Below are 13557 nucleotides of genomic sequence, written 5' to 3'. Positions count from 1 at the left end.
ATTAAATCTTTCAAAGCAGCGTGCAAGGGTAACAATTCTCCCTGCTTTATTTCAGTGCAAGAGCATAAACAGCTTGGATATGTGGTGTATCAATATGCCACTTGTTAATAAGCAAGGACGTGAATCATAAATATTCGGCTGTTTGATCACCAGGCTTTTTAATTAATGTTTTGATGATCTCCAATAAGAATAAAAGTCAGAACGGTAGATATTGAGTAGCGGCGACAGAGAAAAGATGCAATGATTTTTTGTGTTACCTGATTTATATGACAGAAAAACTATCAACTCATCCAGTTTCGTACAGAGAAAAAGAGAGGAGAGACGTACATTTTCCTTTTTTTTTTTTTTCTTATATCGTATTGTAAAAAAAAAAAAAAATCACTTAATTCAAATGTGTACCTAAAACGTTCCCCGAGGACAGCGATGCAGGAGAAATGATCAAGCTTTAGCACTGTGTGATGAAGGTTTGTGGCCAGATTTTTAAACAGAGTAGCTGCTGCCACACAGCAAAGACTCCTGGGATAAACCTGACCTCCCTCAGGGGGTTCAGCCTCTCCAAAATCTCCCCAAACCTTTGCAGCTCCGGGGTGGGGCCGTGTGTGCTATAGTCACCCTGAGCTCACAGGGCACCAGCAAAGCCCCTTTCCTGCAAAAATCGAGCAGCTGGTGCCCCAAATAACCCCAGCTCTGGGTGCTGAGGGCTGGATGGGGATTCCAGGCCTCCTTTTTGTGGGAAGAAGCTCCTGAGAGCTCCCTGTGTGGGAATTCCTACAGCTCAGCCTTGCCACAGGTGCGAACCCCCAGCGTGGAGAATCCTATTAAAGAACAGCCAAACTCCCAGCTGTGACAGCATCACCTGTCAGATGCTGAGAGCAGCCCAGTATTTTCTCCCTGCACCCAAAAGCTCAAGGAAAGGAGCCACCCATGCAATTTCTCCCAGGGGTGATTTTTCTGGAGCGTTCATGGCCTTTGGGTTGGCACCACAGGCCCCACCCTGAGCAACTTCACCTCATAACTCCAGCCTGGGCTGTGCAATTTAACAGCTTCTGAGGAGAGCTCGATGCTAATGCATTGATTTTGCTTTAATAGAATTTTGTTGTCAATGGCCGGCGCTCAGCACGGTGCAGGCTTCAATCTTAACCCATCTGAAGGCTCTGCTCGTTTCCAGTTGAGCTCCGTTCATTTCCAGTTGAATAGGTTAAGCAAAGACAGACCTCACTGTTCTCAATTCACTTTATGATCCTCCCATCATAAAAAATAATATCAGCACCTTGCTTTTCATGTCAGAACTACATTTGAGCTGCTATTCCCTATGCCCATGAGTAAATCCCATAAAAGCCGCCCCGTTGTACTGTCGCTATTTTTCCTTGTGGATGATTGATTGATGGATGAGTGCTGACACTTCAATGAAGCTATTTCGACTGCCATCTCAATCCGATGATGTGAGGGGTATATTTTCTGTCCATGCCTCATTACTTCAGAATGACATTCCTGGAACTTCATTTACTTTTTCCCTCCTTCCCTCAAGCGCCATATTTTTTCCCATCTAGGTTATGCATGCCATAAAAAAAGCAATTTGCTATTATATGTGGCATAAGGGCAACACTTTCCCTAGGAGGTAAATAAGAAGGGCCTTTTTTTCTCCTCCATGTTGAGTTTAGGGATCATGTCAAAATTTCCCCAGCAGTGCCAAAACAGGCCCTTCTGCACAGGCCACAGGGAATGCAGGGAGAACACGTTTAGTCTGATTTTGTGACTGCTGCACTTCAATTACATCCTCCAACATCGCAAACAAAACAACAGGAACAGACACTCCAAAGCCCTTTTCTGATTTGAGAAAGAGCCTCTTCTCCACTTGTGCCTCGCATACTTTGAATATTTCATTCGCCACGGAATAGCGATTTACAACTTGATCCAGACTTATTTTTCCTCGGAGAATAGGGGGAAGTTCATCGTTAAATGCGGAGATGGATTTGTCTACTGGAGGTTGTTTTCTCTGAGCGAGAGCAAACAGGGCTGCGCCTGGATTTCCAAGCAGTGCACTAGGAACAGTGGGACTCGTGACATTGGTGTATCCTGGAAGAGTCTGGGAGTTGACTTGGGACCCGATTTTAATCTGTGTAATACAGTATTCCCGTTAATAATAATGTATAATTAAGACATCCGTTAAAAATCCATAACGTTAATTTAATGGAGAAAATCTAATACAGTTCTATTGGAATTTTTACGTTAAATTAACTTTAACGGGCTTTTAATGGATGTCTTAATTAGATCTCATTATTAACGTGAATATTCCACAAATTAAAATTGGGGCCCTCCAAGTTTTAATGAAAAAAAGTTACAAGCACAAATTTGAAATTGCCATTTTTGTTAGCCCCCTTTCTCCCAGGTCAGGCGGTGCTCGCTGGGCCAGACACAGCTCAGACACCAAATTCTGATCCCAGTTTTGGTGGCACAAATCCAAAATCACTCCGTTGACCACAACAGAGTTTCGGATTTACACTCACCTAGCTGGGAAAGGAATTCTACTTTTATTCTTTTATATCTATATATAGATATTTATATAGTGATATTTATATATAGATATATCTATATTTATATAACGTTCAATAATCTAACAATAGTACTTTTTGTTTAAAAATCCCTCCATCCCATATGTATCGTCATAAACCGTAATGGAGATTTAAATATATATACATATATCTGAGGAATAAAACAAACTGAAAATAATCCATTTCAAACAAATCTTTGGCAGCAACATGGTTAAGCATAACTATTTGAACAACTTGCACAGAAGATTAACATTGTTCAGAGGTTTTTTGGCTCAGAATCTGTTTTAACTTAATAATTCTTGTACTTACTGTGATGTATTGATCCCTAGTGCAATGACTGGATTGGGCAACCCAGGTGCAACAGTAATAGCTGCACAGAATAGAAACATTTCCTTTAGACAAACTATCCCAAAGGGGTTATAAATAGGAAATGGACATTACCATGAAAAGTAAAGCTTCCAATGTGACTGCATCTTGTGTAGCACACTTGGACATTAAACTATGAAGAATTCTTTTTTTTTTTTTCCTGTCAAGTGTTACAAATTGACGAAATAAGTACATCAATGTTCTCAGTCATTATCTTACTTCAGTGGCACTTTGTTTTAGTGACAGCAAAAAGGGACAGCGGAGACCAGACAGCCCCAGTGCAGTTTATCAATGAAAATCTAATATCGTCCATAAGCAGGGGAGCGGAAATCAATACTTCATTACCAAATTGTTAGTGAGGATGAAGAAGAATAGCAGGAGTTTTTTTGGCAGCCTCCTCGGTCCGGGTTGCTGTGAGTTCAATGTCAGGGCCGCGGTGGCGAGCGGGGCTGGGCAGGGCTGGGCTGGAGAGCTGGACTAAGGCATTCGTCCTGCAAGCACAACAACAACAACAACACAGCCACATTACACGGTCTGATCACACTGAGCAGCCACTTCCAGACATGGAAATGGCTGCAAGTGAGGTCTGCTTTGTTTTCTGCACCCACAGGTGTTGGAGTCCAGAGCATCCCTGGGAAGTCACAGACCTCGGTAGAGAGGCCTGGGACCCAAGAAAGAGGGTCTGGGGTCTGTGCAGGGGGGTTTGCCTGGCACAGAGCCCAGGAGGACACAGGCTTTGGTTTTGGTTCATGAGAAAAACATCCAACATAGAGAAGAATTGCAAGTCACAAATGTGTGACACACAGTGGTGTGGCTTATCACTCTGTAGAAGATTTTGTAGTTTTGGGGTTTTTAGAATGTAGATGCAAAGGGACAAGATGGAAGTTTTAGGGCGGTGCCCTGGGTTCCTCTTCTCCCTTGGCATCCATCTCCTGCAGTGACGTGGGCACAAGGGAGTTTCAGTGGATTGGGGCAAAGTAGAAATGACTCTTCTAGTACAGGTGATGGACATTGGCACAGAATTGTAAATAATGGGTACGTGTTATCTGTATAAAAGCAGAGTGACCTCCCATCATGGGAGGAGTCCCCTCGTGTCCAGGCTGCTGTGAACACCTTGGCCAGACACAGAGAATTGTAAGATAAGAATTAATAAACAACGCAAGAAACCAAGAAAACCAAGACCTTGAGACTCCCTTCATTCTCGCGCCAACCACCGAACACGGAGACACAGAATCAGATTCAAATCCTTCAGAGGTCAGGAGGGAAAAAAGCTCTCTGGAACCCACAAACCACCAGCTTTGAAATCTCAGGAGGAGAGAAAACCATAAAACCCAAGACAGAGGCTCACAACAAGCAAGGACACACGAGTGTGCATCGCTGTTCACGACATGAAAGAAACTACACTCACCATCAGGTTGAAGTGAGGGAAAGAAGGGAAGTTTATTATGATTTGGGGTTTAAATAGGATTTAATCAAGGATTGGGAAATGAGAGGAATACCCCTCTGGCCCCAGTGGTCAAACCAGCAGTCCATCACAGAAAGAGATAAGAAAATCTACTTTTGTTTATGTTACATGTGTAAAAATCTCCGGTAGAAATATGTAAACAAGATCAGAAGAATCAGCGTGACAAGTGTGGGTGGAATCCTGGTTCCACATCCATGCACAGATCAGTGGGTGAACTCCAGCTGGTCACTGCTGCCCCTTACTCTGCTTCTCCCCCATGTTCCTTAAATTTGCTATTCCTTCCTACAGGCAGCCAAGAACATGCTCTAAACTCCTCATGGAGAGCAGGACATCTCTGTACCCACACAGTGTCCAATTTCCCCACTGTTCCCGTGTTATTCCTTCTTCTTGTGGCACCTCCCCAGCATTAAAATCCATCTTCCAATAGGCCTTTTCCATCCTGTAGCTGCTAAAAGTGCTAAGTGACTCAAGTTGTGAAGCTACTGCTGCACAGAGACAGAAGGGGCTTGTTTTATTTCATTTCAAGATGTGGGTTTAAAAGTTCAGCCCAAAGCTGGGTTCTGCTTTGCTTATAACCTGGGAGAAAGATACTGTAGGAAAAAAACCAACTGGAAAAATAGGGTGAGAAATGAGGCAGGCAATAAGTAGAGTGAAAGTCAATCTGGAGGGAGCAGAGAGGAAAAAAAAAAGAGCTGCAGTGGGCAAAGAGAAATATGTTACTGAAAAATATATTATCTGTTCAAGGCCATGGATATTTCAGCAAACACAACTCAAATCCTGCAGTGTGTTCTCCGTGTTCTGGCTAAATCAACTGGAAATTCAGTAGCAGCTTTATTTAAAGTAAAATAAACTCAGCTTTTCAAAAATTCCATATGAAAACAAAAAAGTCCATTGACTTCATGCTAGTTAGTTTATAATTTGGTTTGGTTTACAATATCCTCACCTTTTCAGTTTTCACAGTGATGCTGAGTTTTGCATTGGCAACCCAGACCTGCTATGGAGAAACTGTTGGAAGGGAAGAGGAGGTTTTGGCAGTGACTTTTGGCAACTGAGGATGCATGGAAGTCAGTTTGAAACTGTGGTGAATACCTTGGATCATGATTCCCACTTAAAAGATATTAAAAGCAGTCCATGTTGACATTTTAAGATGTTGCCTTTCGGTTTCAGAGGTAACACTCCAGAGCATTTCTCACTTTGCAAAGCTATTATTTTTCACTGCAAAAGGGCAGAGCTGTGCCAGTTTGCACCCTGCTCAAATCTTAAAGAAATCCAGAAGCATTGCTGTTGTAGGGCCTGGAACTGACACACAGCAACTCTGCAGCCAAATTCTCACTGTGGAATCACCTCTGCAAATGATCCAAGTGTGGGGATGGAAGAGGCTTTGCCCTTCCAAGAGGTTTCCAGGGTGGAAAACTCCCTGTGACATCCCACCTGAGTCCTGCCTTGAATTGTACCAGCTCCTGCCTCCCTCATGGGGACACAGGCACTGTGGGCTGGGATGAGGGACAGTGGTGACCCTTCACTAGGTCAACTCTGCCTCCAGAACATCGTTAGGGTAATTAAGTCAAATTAGCGTCACTGAAGGTGCTAAATCTGGGGCAGAATCCTGAAGTCACTGCAGTTCCCTGCCAGTGGGGAGTATTTATAAAAATATGGATTGGAAAAATGAAAAACCAAACTCCTTCCTCCTTTTCTTTTTGTGCCATTGTGAGGAAAGCCCTGAGACTTTTTTAATCAGCACATCAATATTCCTGGTCACTTCCCTGTCACAGAACAACACTGAGGACACTGTTAGCCCTGGGAAGACACTTCAGAGGGAAGGTCCACAAGAAACTCTTCTGGCACCAAATAAACTTTTGAGGCTCAGTGTCCACGTACTTGACTAATGGTAACATCTTTGCACAAGTCAATTCAATTGGGATTTGGCATTGATTTCCACGGGATAAGTACTTCACCCCGAAGGTCTTTTGGCCAACTGAATTCTCCATCCTTGTGGGTTTTGTTGGATTTTTTTTAAGTTTTATTGATACCACTGCAGGCTGGGACAGGACTTTGGGAAATTAATTAGTGCGAGCCCTGATCAATAAGGGTCATAGTTTATGTATTTCATTATCAAGTCTGTAAGAGATTCAGGGAGTTTGTGGGGAGCTTGTCACCTGCAGTCAGTGCAGAGCAGCCTGCACATTCCAACAGCACTTGATGGGCAGAGCCTGGTGCTTCGTGGGCATTTGCTGAAATGCAGCTTACCCTGTGCCATAAAGAAACTCCATCATTTAAATCCTGTTCTGAAAACGTGGCTGAGGGTGTTCATTATACTGATGTCTTGTACAGCATATGCGAAATATCAGTTGCAGATACTGAAGCTTTGCTTTTATTTAACACTAATTATCGAGCCATCAACAGATGTAAAAAGTCGTATCTATTTTAACGCGGATGTGTCAGGACTCAGCATTCCTCCTAACAGCCTCCTTCCCTCTCCTCGTCCATGGCACAGCTTCCCTCTCCTCATCCGAGCGCTGCCAGAAAAACGCAGCTGTGAAACCTCTGAGATGGGAGCTCTCAAAGCCGTCTGCAGCCCCAGACAACTGTCAAGTGTGTGTCAGCAGCTCGCGGCACGCCCGGCCCTGGCGCTGACACCGGCACTGCCAGCCTGGGCTCACGGAGCTCCCAAAGCTCCTAAAGCTCCCAAAGCTGAGCTCCCAGCTCACACAGAGTTCCCAGCTCACCTCCCACACCCCAGTGCTGTTCTCCTCTCTCCAGTGTCCTCTTTTCCCTTTTCCCCATGGCCAAAAGCCAACGGAGTGATGTGGTCTCCTGGGGGTTGCCTGCTCATGGGATGGGTGTCAAGTCATGGAATCCCAGAATGGGTTGGGTTGAAGAGACCTTAAAGCTCATCTTGTTCCACCCTTCCACATCTTCCACTATCCCAGGTTGCTCCAAACCCTGTCCAGCCTGGCCTTGGACACTTCCAGGGATCCAGGGCCTCCCCACCCTCACAGGGAGGGATTTCTTCCTGAATCCTCCTAAATGTCCCTCCTCTAACTTTGAAGCCATTCTCCCTCGTCCTGTCACTCCAGTTCCTGCTGAAAAGCCCTTTCCACCTTCCTTGAAGTCCCTTTCAGATCCTGGAAGGTGCTGTGAGGTCCTTCCAATATCTGAAGTCCTTTTCTTGGGGATTGCTGTCACCATTTGAATTTTGGGTTCTGCCACCTCTCCAGTGGCACAGTCTGGGGTGGGATGGAACTCCAGAGCCAGGCAGACGACAGCAGCTTCATGTATTTATAATGTCTTCTCTCTATTTCCATATCTTTGCTAATATCAATTTACCAGCTCCTGTTTATGCAAAGGGATAACAGGAATGACAATATTCCTCTGTGATCCACCCACCACAGTCCATGGGAGCCTATGGATCAGAACTTTTCCAGGCTGCAGCTGTACCTACCACAATAAATTGCAGGACTCTTTAAAGGCCACATGGAAAGACACAGACAGGCCCTTTGTGGTTACCAAACATGTTATCTCTAGATGTCATTTTTGACCTACTTTTGCTAGATTTTTTTTGCAGCAGCACAAAATCTGTTCCTTGAGGAACCATGCCATGTGCACAGTACCTAGAAAGGGGGAGACAGCAAACCCGGATATATTTTATTTCATTTAGGACTCCTCTCACCATGAATTACAATGTTACAGCCTCTAAACGCCTTCTCGTTACCCATAATTATAACTAAAATTATATCAATCTAAACAGTAACTACTGGAATGATTCATCCTGATTGGGAGGAGCACGCTCCCTGGAGTTCTGCCTGCCCATCCATTTTAAAGCCTCATGGCAGGAATAGCTTTCCAGAAGGTCATTTAACAGCACATTAAATAAATAAACAGAACATATTTGTTTCAGCAAAACACGCTCTGGTAGGATGGGAAAAGCATTTTGGGAGAGGTAGGAATAACCCTCATGGAGATGAAATCTTTGTTTCTCACCTTGCTGAGGGTGCAGCACCCAGGCAAAGGCAGGCAGAGGGTCCTTGTGATGCCAGCAGGGACAATCCCTCATGTCCTGCACACTGGAGGGTCCAACAGCCCACCAATGTCACCACTCATGTCCCTGCAGAAGCCACCAGTTGTATTGGGATTTGGCATTGATTTCCATGGGATAAGTACTTCATATATATATATATTAAATATATTCACCCTCAGAGAGGGAAGTGTGGAAAACATCTCTGAGCTGAGCTCCTGGGGCAAGAGGAAGGAAATGTGGGCTCTAACTCAGCTGTGTCTGACTGAACACAGAATTTACTGCTGTAACATTAACCCAGGTTGAAGAATTCGGAGACCTTGCCTGGGATGATACTTTTTTTTTTTCCTGATTGTTTGGGCAATCCAGAGCTTTGCAGGGAGCTGGAGCAGCAATGGTGCAGGGAGGACAAGGAGCTCAGTCCTGAAGGGAGCCAAAAAAAAAAAGATGGGAAGAGACAATTTCCAAAAAAAAAAAAGATGGGAAGAGACAATTTCCAAAGGCCTGGAGTGACAGGACAAAGGGGAAATGCCTTCACACTGACAGAGAGGAGGTTTAGATTGGATATTGGGAAAATATTCTTCCCTGTGAGGAGGGGAGGTGCTGCCACAGGTGGCTCAGAGAAGCTGTGGATGAGTCAGACAAAAAACTGGGGCTGCAGCTCCCCTGGTTCCAGAGAGCTGCTGGAAGGAGGGGGATTTGTGCCTCTGGTGCTGAAAAAGGCCAGGATTTTACCCCCATGATCCTTAAGGTGACACAGAGCACAAAAGTGTCACATTCACCTGGTCCCTCCACTTATTTCTGCACACAGAGCCCAGTACAAGATGGGCTGGAAGAATCACAGACTTGGAAAGAGAAAATAAAAAAAATACAGTGAGCATTTAACTTCTATTTCTTCCTATAAATAAAGTGTAGCCATCAAATCACAATGTATTTGGGAGCACATGTTATTGACAGCCTATTCTTGGAGGGGGAAAAAAAAAAAAAAAAAAAGTGGATTTTTTTGGCAAAGTTTCCTAAAGATTAAATTGTTCATTGTACAGGGCACCATCTGCCCTTGGAGAGAGATTTAGTTGATGGCAGCTGCAACCAAAGTGTGGAAGATAAAGCTGAATTTCTGGTTTCTTTTCAACTAGCAACTGTCATTACAGGTCACATGCAAAACTGTGCCATTTTCTGTGACAAGCAGGTTCTGTGGGAATTGGGTGCTCGCTACATTTTAAAGTGCCACCTGTAAGGATCCCAGCCGAGAAACAGCTTTTGGAACACACCTTGCCAAACGTGAATTTACACAGCAGAGAAGACAAAGCAATTATGGAGCAAACCATCTGGACAAGGGTTGGGTGGTCCAGACCCAGGTGCACAGGGATGGAGGTCGGGAGGAACTCAAAGGTGGGTCCCTCCATTCATTTGGGGGCTTAAAAAGGCTGAATTATCTGCAAATTAAATTAAAATTAAAGCCAAATGTTCACTCAACTGTTGCATAATCCATAAATGCCTCCCTATTTCCCTTGGGGTGTAATTCCCCCCTGAGATTAAACCCCACATTTTTTTTTTAATTAAACCCTGAAGAGAATTATTAAATCACCAAACCAGAGGCTGCCGTGGGTGGGATTTTTCTCAGCCCCACCTCTGAGCTATGACACTAAAATATCTCAATTCACCGTGAGGCAGCAAAGGCCACTTGACAGTGGGGAAATGCTGATCTGTCTCTGCACTCTGAGTTACTCAAATATCACACAAACCTCGTCCTGGCTGCAGCAAACCCCTCCAGCAGGGGATTTGTACCTCCTCCCTCTCTCCTGAACACTTTCACAGGAGAATGATGTTCCCTTTCTCCTCGGAACAAAACGGGAGGGGAGAAGTTAAGAGCACACCGGTAGATTTTATTAGGACTAAGAAACAAAGCGAAAAAAAAAACAACAAAAAAGCAAAAAAAGCAAACCCAAAGCTCTTCCCTTTCATCCCTGCCTTGCTATGAAAATGCCTTCATATTTGCAGGCTTGCTGACAATATTTCAGGATGGTACATCACACACCGTCTCGTCTGGAACAGCAGACATTGTCAGTGCTGGGAGACAACCACTCTCTGGTTTGTACTTCACAAAGATTCTCTATAAAGCATTTCTATAGAAAGAGGAAAAAAAAAAAAAAAAAAGATTTTTTTTTGAAATTCGTGAGTCTCTCAGCCTTTCAGACAAAGATGAGTTCTGGTTAATTTTTTTTTTTTTTCTGATGATTTCCACGTTTTCTGCAAGGAAAAACAGCAGCTACCATTGCCTTAAGACAGACTGAACTAGTTGTGACATGCCCAGATATGAGATTCTTTTTTTTTTTTATACGAAGGAATATGCAGGACATAAATTTCTTGTTCTTAAGTTTATTCTGTTCAGTTTAACTTGTTGGCCTTCTCTCCCATTTTATCACAATAGAAGGAGATCAGTTTTGAAATAGAAAATGCTACTATTGGTAGCTTTTTAGCCAATCTGTTGTGATTAAATCCATTATTTTGGACAATAAGATTATTTTAAAAATATATTTTAAAAATGTTATTTTAGTATTATTTAAAAATATTTTTTTAAATAAAGGCTTTGCCTTTCCAACAAAATATTGCTCATTTTTTCAGGTGTCAGTGCCTCCGTGATGTGCCCAGACCATCCCAGCCAAACTTCCTTGGGAAGGCTCCCAATTCTCTCTCTGCTGCTGCAGAACAGATCCACACTCACCCCCTGCTTTTCCCTCGAGAAATTCACCTTTTCCCATCCACATCTGACCGACTCCAAAATACTTTCGGGATTGAGGCCTTTAAAGAGACATCCAGACCAAAATATTTAATTGTTAACACTCTGCCTGTTTGGGTTCCTTTTTGCAGAGAGCATTGAGTGGGTAGGAATGGGGGCTGCTCACATGAATCAGTGTGGGATCTGTGCTGTTTTCTCCTCTCCTTGGCTTTAAGAAGCCCCTAAAAACACAAATCCCCACCTTAAAAACCCGACCGGGGCGCGAGCCGCGAGTAAATCACGGGCTCGGCGGTGCCAGAGCCGCACACGCTCTTCCGCTGCTGATTTGTCTGCAGAATATATCACATGCCAGTTACTTGAATTAGGATCATGGGGAGAAGGGAATCATTAGAGAGTAGAAGAAACTCCAACACATAAAGAAAACTTATCCGTTTGTCTCCTCAGCGCCGCCTGTTTTATTTCCTCTTCAGGCGCTGACAGCACTGATGAGGCAGAGGATGCTGTAATGCTGAGAGATGGCTTTTTGGGGGGGAAACATCATTAGGGATGGGAATGTTGGGTACAGCCAGAGCTCTGCCTTTCCAGCCCCTTTTTCCTGGTCATTCTGTGGTGTTTAGAGGGGCTGGAAGGTGAAGGCACAGCCTGGATCAAGCATTTCCCTCCTGTGCTCCGAGTTGCCTTGGAAAAAGCCAGGTAAATTAGACTTGGAGAAAGGGACACTGCATCTTTGAGTAATGAGGCTGGGAAACAGGGAACACATTTTCCACTAGCTCATGTCTCACTGTATGGCATTCTGATTTCCTGACACTTCATAATAAATCATTGCTTATCACTCACATGGGAACATAACATGGTTCAAGTTAAGATTCGTTAGTGATTGTAAAGAAGAAACATGAATTGCTCTCTATCAGGGCTTTTTGATCATCTTTCTGTCCACTGCAGGTGTTTTTTTTAATCAGGATATTTACAGGAGCCATTGTCTAAGGCATAAATAAAAAGGAGAAGAAAGAGCAGAAAATATGAATAATGAAAATGAATTTATTTGTCTTATTTATGTGTTTATGTAAACACTTGGCAATTGCTTTGCACAGCAGCTTGTATTCAGTGTCACGGGCTGCTGCACCAACATAAGTTTGTAAGGCTGGGATTTTAAATATATATACGTGAGTGTGTGTCTACAAATAAAAAAAACAACCCTAAATGCCAATACATTCATTTTCTGGAGGAGAAGGTTCTAGCAAACACTTCCAGAGGCTGTTTGCTTTAGGGTGGGGAAGAGAGGCTGATCCTGATCCTGCTGGCCCACCCTGGACCAGTGGGAGGGGAAACTTGGTGACCCCAGAGTGGCTCTAACTGGGATGAGACTGGGATGAGACTGAGATGTTCCCTGCAGCCAGGGGTGCATCAAAAACTGTGAGAAACAGGGATTCACTTCAAAAAAAGGCACATCTGAAAGCTGGAACAACCTTCCTACAGCCTCTGTCCCCTCAGTGAGCCCAGGGTGGCAAAACCTGAGCTTGGATGGGTCAGGAATTGAGGAAGGAACAAGTGCCAGAAAAAGAGGAAAAGGCCTCAAGCTGTGCCAGGGGAGAGGTTTGGGTTGGAAATTAGGAAAAATTTCTCCCTCAAAGGGTTGCTCAGCTCTGGCAGGGGTGGAATCCCCATCCCTGCAGGGATCTGGGGACATGGTGGCCTTGGCAGTGACAGGGAATGGTGGCACTCAAAGCTCTGAGTGGTTCCAGCATAAATAATTCCAGGATTCCACGAGCTCAGCTCTAGATCCAGGCAGTTCTCTGCCTTCTCTCACCTTCAGTGGATGGAATTTATTCTTTTCCCTCAGCAGTTCAGGGAGAGGGGTGAAAAGCTGATGGGTTCACAGATGGTGTCAGTAGTGCTTTAGGGGAACAGGGAGTTTCGTATAAAAAATCCTAAAAACTGAAAAAATGGGAGCTTACTTAATGAACAATAGCAAATATACAAAAAAGAAAAAAAAAAATTAATGCCTTCCCTTGTTTTACAAATAGTTCTCCTTTAATTTCTTCCTTTATCTTTTGGGTCTGATTGTGGGAAGTACCTAAAACTTTGGGCCAACCCGAGAGAAATCAGATAAGGGAACTATTTGCTGCAACTATGGCTTTGATTATTCCCCCTTCAGTAATTTGCCTTTTACTACATTAATCAACGATATAATGTGTCATTTCTACTGCTCCCTGGCTGAATAATTTCCAAAACTACAAACAGCTTTCAAGATAGTTGCCAGACAGGCGCAAATTAATACTTTCAGAAATTGTTCCTAGAAATATTCCCATGAACAGAAGCTTTCACACCCTCTATTTGTGTAAAGAGTTGGCTCAAAAAAAAAAAAAAAAAAAGGGAAAAAAAAAAAAAAGCCAAATTATTATTTTAGGCAAATTCTTGC

General features: G+C 43.7%; 1 protein-coding gene across 1 annotated transcript in view; it reads right to left on the bottom strand.

Annotated features, from left to right (window-relative positions):
- Nucleotides 1-3347: 3347 nt before the first annotated feature.
- The window catches only part of TSHZ2 (teashirt zinc finger homeobox 2), a 214453-nt gene continuing 204243 nt past the window's right edge, over nucleotides 3348-13557 (bottom strand). The window contains exon 3 of the mRNA XM_083873401.1: nucleotides 3348-3409. The gene's annotated coding sequence lies outside the window, so the exon portion shown is untranslated. The remainder of the gene's footprint in view (nucleotides 3410-13557) is intronic.

Source organism: Zosterops lateralis, assembly GCF_965231275.1.
Source record: "Zosterops lateralis genome assembly, chromosome: 16".
Classification (NCBI taxonomy): domain Eukaryota; kingdom Metazoa; phylum Chordata; class Aves; order Passeriformes; family Zosteropidae; genus Zosterops; species Zosterops lateralis.
Note: the sequence above shows the minus strand (reverse complement) of the source record. Positions and strands in the feature narration are given on the sequence as shown.